Source organism: Jatropha curcas, chromosome 3 (assembly GCF_041381405.1).
Source record: "Jatropha curcas cultivar XTBG-Jc1 chromosome 3, XTBG_Jcur_1.0, whole genome shotgun sequence".
Lineage (NCBI taxonomy): Eukaryota > Viridiplantae > Streptophyta > Magnoliopsida > Malpighiales > Euphorbiaceae > Jatropha > Jatropha curcas.
In genome coordinates this window covers 12,160,632-12,167,384 of record NC_143153.1, presented here as the reverse complement: position 1 = coordinate 12,167,384, position 6,753 = coordinate 12,160,632, and positions in this window count along the sequence as shown.

Below are 6,753 nucleotides of genomic sequence, written 5' to 3'. Positions count from 1 at the left end.
TGCTTATAAGTGAGATTGATCCTTTTTTTAGCGACAAATCGCTTAAATCACAATTTTGTGGCTAAAAGCCTTCAATTAATCACTTCTGGCAAATAAATTGCCTTAAATCAACCAATTTTGGCGACAATTGCCCAATCATCAATTTTTTGGCAATAAATTGCCTAAATCAATGTTTTAGCTTTAAAAGCCTTCAAATAAATCAAATTTTGGCGACAATCGCCTAATTCACATCAATTTTTGGCAACAATTGCTTAAATTAAATCTTCTTGGCTAAAAGCCATTAAAATCAACATTTTTGGCATCAAATGCCTAAAACAATCAATATTTGGCAAAATGCCTAAACAAAATGCACAAAGCATACACACACTCATGCATAAAGCATCCCCATTCAAAGCCCTCTAAAAGAGGCCTATCGAACTACGTCGACTTTGATCTTCCATTCAAACGGAAGTACGTAGGCACGTTTGGGATTTAACCCCGAGCGGTAAGTCAAAATCACATAAGCATCTTTTAATTGGTCCAAATTACATTAATCACCTTGCAAAGCATTGATTGTTTTGGTTAGTTCATCAGCATGACATAGTCTCGGGATCCACCTCGGGTTTGCAAACCATGCTTTAATCATTGGGTTAATTAATCTAGTAATTAGGTTAATTAAAATTGGAGCCACTCAGGGTTTTTTCCTAGTTTACCCTAAAACAATTAAACAAGGTGGCGACTCACACTCACGTGCATTTCTGCCCTTAGTCACATGCATTCATATGCTATGACATTTGGGGGAGGGGTTCACAGAACCAGAACCAAATCCGTTCGGTTCTAAACCAGAATCTGAACTGTCAATTTGTGGTTCGGTTCCAAAACCGTGGCCATGTCTACAGATAACATTCTTTAAAAAAGAAATAGTCACGACAGAACTAGTAAGCTCAGAATTCACCAAGCAATTACCTCAGTGATGTTCAAATCATTGAACTGCCCTCTCAAGTACTGATGGCTCTCCTGGTTAAGCTTCTTCAGGAGGCCCGGTATAAAGCGTCACATCATAGGAACCTCACATGGTACCTCCCAATTCAGGGTAAGCGCGATAAAAGGAAACCACATATATGCCCAAGCCTGCAAAACAGAAGGTCAAGAAAGGTAAAAGCAGAAGGGAAATAGTTCAGAAATAAGAATTCAAACAACTCACCTCCCATATGGCAGCAGTGTCGCCCAAGCCAATCTTGTCTCCATGACTGTATAATCATCTGTAATCGTGCAACCTAGAGTCAATACAATTCAAGCACGAGCAAGCTAGTCGGTGGTAGCCTCATCCTTAGCCACCTGGTTTAACTCTGCCAATTGCTCGCACAACACTGGGGAGAAACCATTCCCCTCATGCGCTGGGGAGAAACCAATCAAATCGATAAGACGGTCGAGGCTAACCAGAGAAGGATCTACATCCAATGCCTGAGAGCTAAAATGTATCCCTGTCAGTATGAAGAATCAAAAGGAGTTAAGGTCCACTCTCCGATAAGCATATGGAAGGTGTTAGTAGTCTCCCACCAACGCTCTACTAAGGCCCTCCACAAGTCATGATAGGCCATGCCAGTCTCTAGCATCACAAGGTGGTGCAGTCTAGAAGGGGAAATTCGTTCCCTAACTATCAGATAACTCTCAAAAAAATTCCTAACAGTGCCCAGGTCCATCAGTGCTCCCCTCGAATGAACGGATGCCTGATAGGTGCATCCACAAACACACAAATGCACAAATGTTAGCTTTTCAAAACTTCAAATTCACTTTCATACATACATCAAACTCATAGACTGATAGACAGTTTAGTGCAAAAATATTATATGCATCAAAACTAACAATTTATGCAGGAAAATAATAAGTAAGCAGACCATCCACAAAGTATTCAGAATCGAAATAGGGTTTTTGGACCAATTACAAAGTGTTCAGACTCAACACAGGGTTTTCATACTAATTACAGAGTGTTCAGACTCAAAATAGGGTTTTAAAACCAATTACAGAGTGTTCAGACTCGAAACAACGTTTTTAGACTAATTATAGAGTGTTCAGACTTGAAACAGAGTTTTCAGACCAATTATAGAGTGTTCAGACTCAAAATACGATTTTCAAACCAATTATAGAGTGTTCAAACTCGAAACAAGGTTTTCAGACCAATTATTTTTCAGACTAACTTCAAACAATCAGACTCCTATCGGGTCTCAGGAGGTCACAACTGCAATCAAAGCTGAAAACAGGCCACAAGGGCAACGTGGTAATTTTTTCAAAACTCAGGAACCAAACGGTGAACTAGAATTAGACTCCGACCGGGACTACCTATAGGGTCTAAAGAGGTTGTGGCTTCAATAAGAGTCAAAATCGTACCTAAAATCTAAGCAAAATAGGTCTGGGGCAAAATTGCAACTTTCTAAGGTTTAGGGACCTAATTGCAAGTTCTAATCAGGTGACCTAAAGCAGCAATACTGACAGCCTATGCTTCTACGGGTCATATGCAACAATCAATATTCAAATCATAATTAAATTCTAGCAAATATGCCATGAGGGATTAAAACTATAAGAATTTAAAAGTTTGAGGGACCAATCAGAAAAATATTATAGTCGACCTAACAACATACATATGGGTGCTCCGGTCCTTCAAAATAAAATCACGATTAGTGCAGGTAGTCAAAGGCACTTGATTCAGTTGCTGGGACATACTCGTAAAAACTTGACAAAGAAAACATCTCTTGAAAGAAAGTAAGCTAGAAAGAGAGAAGGGAGAGTGGTGTCAGCAACAGAGGCTCCACCACCCCCTATTTATAGAAAATGGGGAGGATAGGCCTCGCACTTGCCCAAAAGATCAAAACTTTTGAGAATAATCTGGACTCAAAATCTCACACAATTTCAGCCTATACGACCATAACATAATTCCAAATAATGCTATATCCTCCTAGGTGATGAAATTTTATAGAAAAGACCCGAGAAATCAACCGAATCAGATTGATTTTAGAAAAATATTCCCAGAATCAGACGAGATTTTCACAGGATGTTTCAGACATCGCCATAATTTGCAAGGTATGGTTTTCAGACCAAAAACTCTAAGCAAAAATGCTAAAATCATGATCAGCCCCGATTTTCCAAAGGGGCCAAACTTTCAACCATGATTTTAGCACCAAGCTTTAGGAAATTCTACTATAGTTCCAACAGTACAAAAATTAGCTCGATTGGACGTCATTTAGGCCTTGAACGGATTCCTAGAAGCCCGAAAACTCCAAAATTAAGCCAAAAGCGCAGGGCAATAATTTGCCCTAATCGGTGCCGACCTCCCTACTATCACACCGATCAGCTACCAAACAGTACCAACGAGGCCCTGCTGGATAGCCAGCACTACTATCAGCGCTGACATGGTCGGTACTGGCGCTGAAATGGTCGGTACCGACTGGTAGCCCTAGCAGCCTATAAATACGGCACTCCCTCCCTCACTTCATGTTTGATTGAGCACTTCTCAAGCATCAATGACTCTATTTCTTCCTTTGTGAATGATTCTAAGACTTAAAATTCTAACTTTGCTCTTCAACTTAAAGCCCGATCCGTCCAGCATCCTATAAGCCCACTTCCTGGTTGGCATCTTTAAAACCCTACCATCCTAATCAATGGTAGAACTTTGTACACCCTGAACCTCATACAAACGAGGTACGAAGGCATACCTATGGATTTCAACCTAAATAGAGGGCCCCAGACCGAACTGACTAGTTAGGATTTAGGGGAATGTGTCACATGACCTAGAATCCTTGATAAACAAGGCTAAAGTCAGGCTTCCCTCCAAATTACACATTTTTCAATTATTTATGCTTTTAATGTTTGTCTATACTTGCATGCATTATTAGTATGATCATGCATTGATAAAATGAAAATCATGCAAAACAAATATTTTGATTTCCCAACTAATACCCAAACCGTTGATTCATACGAAAAGAAGCTGAAAACCTAGTCATCGAACCTAATGATTCAAAGTTAGTGCATTTTATCAGAAAAGGCAAACTGAAAATGGATTCCATCATGGGTTTTTTCCTAAATCTTTTCCCCAAAAATAAAAACAAATTAAGAAAGTGACTGTAACATATCACACGCCGTCAAAAGCACTCTAAAGAGCTAATCCGACACATATAAGTGCTGAACCAAACCATAATCTAATCAACAAAAAGGAACCGTAAGGAGTTCCTCTCAGTTTTTGTGATGAACCGACCAATGGGCCCGACCGAATTAAAGCCTCCATCCTTCAAAAATCTTTTCCCTCTGTGCTCGGTTGGGGTCGCACAGTAGCAGTAGCATTAGAGGTGGCCTCTATTCAGGAACTAACCCTCAGACAGTCTGGTCATCATTGGGTGGGACCACATATTGGTCATTAGAACCTTCGGTCTTGTTTGGAGGAGCATTGCCATTTTGACTGGCATTAATCAGGATCCGGACTTCCCCCAGTATGTTTTTCCTCTGATTAGTGATATCATTCCGAAGGGAGTCATTCTGTTCAGTAAGCATTGCCCAAAAGCGAGCTTCTTGGTCTCGGTGCATCTCATCTAACATTGCTCTCAAATTAGTAGGTACAACAGCCATTGTCATAGTTCTTTAGAAGAAGCAAAAAAAAGAGAGATTAGTGCTTGCTTAAGTCAATTTTAAAGCATGCAATGCTATTCGGGGTTTTTAACTCGTGTCAGTATTTGAGGTTCTTTTAGTAGCTCAGGCCGGTGTTTGAGGATAAGGTCGAGGCTTTTCCCCCAATGTAAATAGCTTAAGTCCAGCTTAAAGCGTTGGGTATGGTATTTTGAGGTTAGAGATATAGTAATATTGCTCGGGTCAATGTTTGAGGTTTTGAAAGGCAATGCTCAGATCAGTAGTTGCGGCTTTGATTAGGGCATTACCGATTGGGGTGATCTCGTAGTTCCTATGGGGTGGAGACGATGGGGTCGGTCCATGAACTAGATCAGAATCATTCTCAACAAGCCCATAATAAGTGATCCCATTTTTTTCATCGGGTCCGGGTAGAGACCAAAGTCGTGGTGGTCCCCCCCGGACCGGCCGAATCCCACGAGTGAATAGAAAGTTGGATCTACATTGGATCTCACCTGAATCGCCCCATCTAACCTCATGGTCCTTGCGGATTGGATCCTCCATATAATATGCAAAAAGAAACTCCAGATATCTGATATCTTTTACTTTGAATGAGATCTCAATTCCAGCGACGGTTTCATTAGATATCTTACAACTAGAATCCCAAACTTGAATTTTGATTAATAATCAGTTTTATCTTTTTTCCCACCTTTAGAAGAATAAAGCGTATGCGTTCTACTATTTATAATACCTTTTACTTTTTCATAATACCTTTTACTTTTTCCTTCAATTTTAAATTTTATTTAAATTTAACTTAGTCGAGTTTAAGGCTTTTGGCATCTTGTGGTGCTTAGGTTGGTGTTTGAGGCTTTTTTTTTATTTTTAGTAGCTCAGGTCAGTGTTTGAGGCTTTTAGAAAATGGAAAGCAATGCTCAAATCAGTAGATGAGGCTTTGATTGGGACATTGCCCCAATTTAGGTACTTAGGTCAGTGTTTAAGGCTTTGGTATTTTATGGTGCTCATATCGGTGTTTGAGGCTTTTGGTATTTTGTGGTGCTCATGCTGGTGTTTGAGGCTTTTTAGTTTAGTAAAGGCGCTCAGGTCAGTGTTTGAGGAACTTTTAGTAGCTCAGGTAGGTGTTTAAGGCTAGTAGGGTCTTTACCCCCAGTGTATAGAGCTTAAGTCCGACTTAAAGCTTTGGGTATGGTATTTTGAGGTTAGGGATATAGTAGTGTTGCTTAGGTCAATGTTTGAGGCTTTGGAAGGCAATGCTCAGATCAGTAGTTGAGGCTTTGATCGGGGCATTGGCCCTAGTTTAGGTGCTTAGGTCAGGTTTAAGGCTTTTGGCATCTTGTGGTGCTCAGGTCAGTGTTTGAGACTTTTAAAGAATGTGGTAAGCAATGCTCAGATCAGTATTTGAGGCTTTGATGGCATTACCCTCGATTTAGGTGCCTAGGTCAGTGTTTAAGGCTTTTGGTATTTTGTGGTGCTCAAGTCAGTATTTAAGGCTTTTGGAAAATGGAAAGCAATGCTCAGATCAGTAGTTGAGGCTTTGATTGGGGCATTACCCCCGATTCAGGTGCTTAGGTCAATGTTTAAGGCTTTTGGTATTTTGTGGTACTCAAGTCGGTATTTGAGGCTTTTGGAAAATGGAAAGCAATGCTCAAATTAGTAGTTGAGGCTTCGGTCGGGGTATTACCCCCGATTTAGGTGCTTAGGTCAGTGTTTAAGTCTTTTGGTATTTTGTGGTGCTCAGGTCGGTATTTCAGGCTTTTTGGATTTTAATGGTGCTCAGGTTGGTGTTTGAGGCTTTGATCGAGGCATTGCCCCTGGTTTAGGTGCTTAAGTCGGTGTTTAAGGCTTTCGGTATTTATTTTAGTCAAGTATATCTCCTCGGGTAAGGAATTGTGTCTAGGTTGACCACTGGTAAGTGTTTAGGTTGATGACTATTTGGTGTTTAGGTTTGACCACTGGTTGGTGTTTGGAGATTTCTTGGTCCATGACATGAAATGCTTGAATGCGTGAATGGCATGTCAAAATGGTTTCATGATTTTTTGGGGTGCATATAATCCTAATGATCGGTTCTAGGGCCATTACATGCTTTTGGTGGTTTTCTTTGAGGGTCCCATCTGCTAAAGTTAGAATATACCTCGTCATTTGACC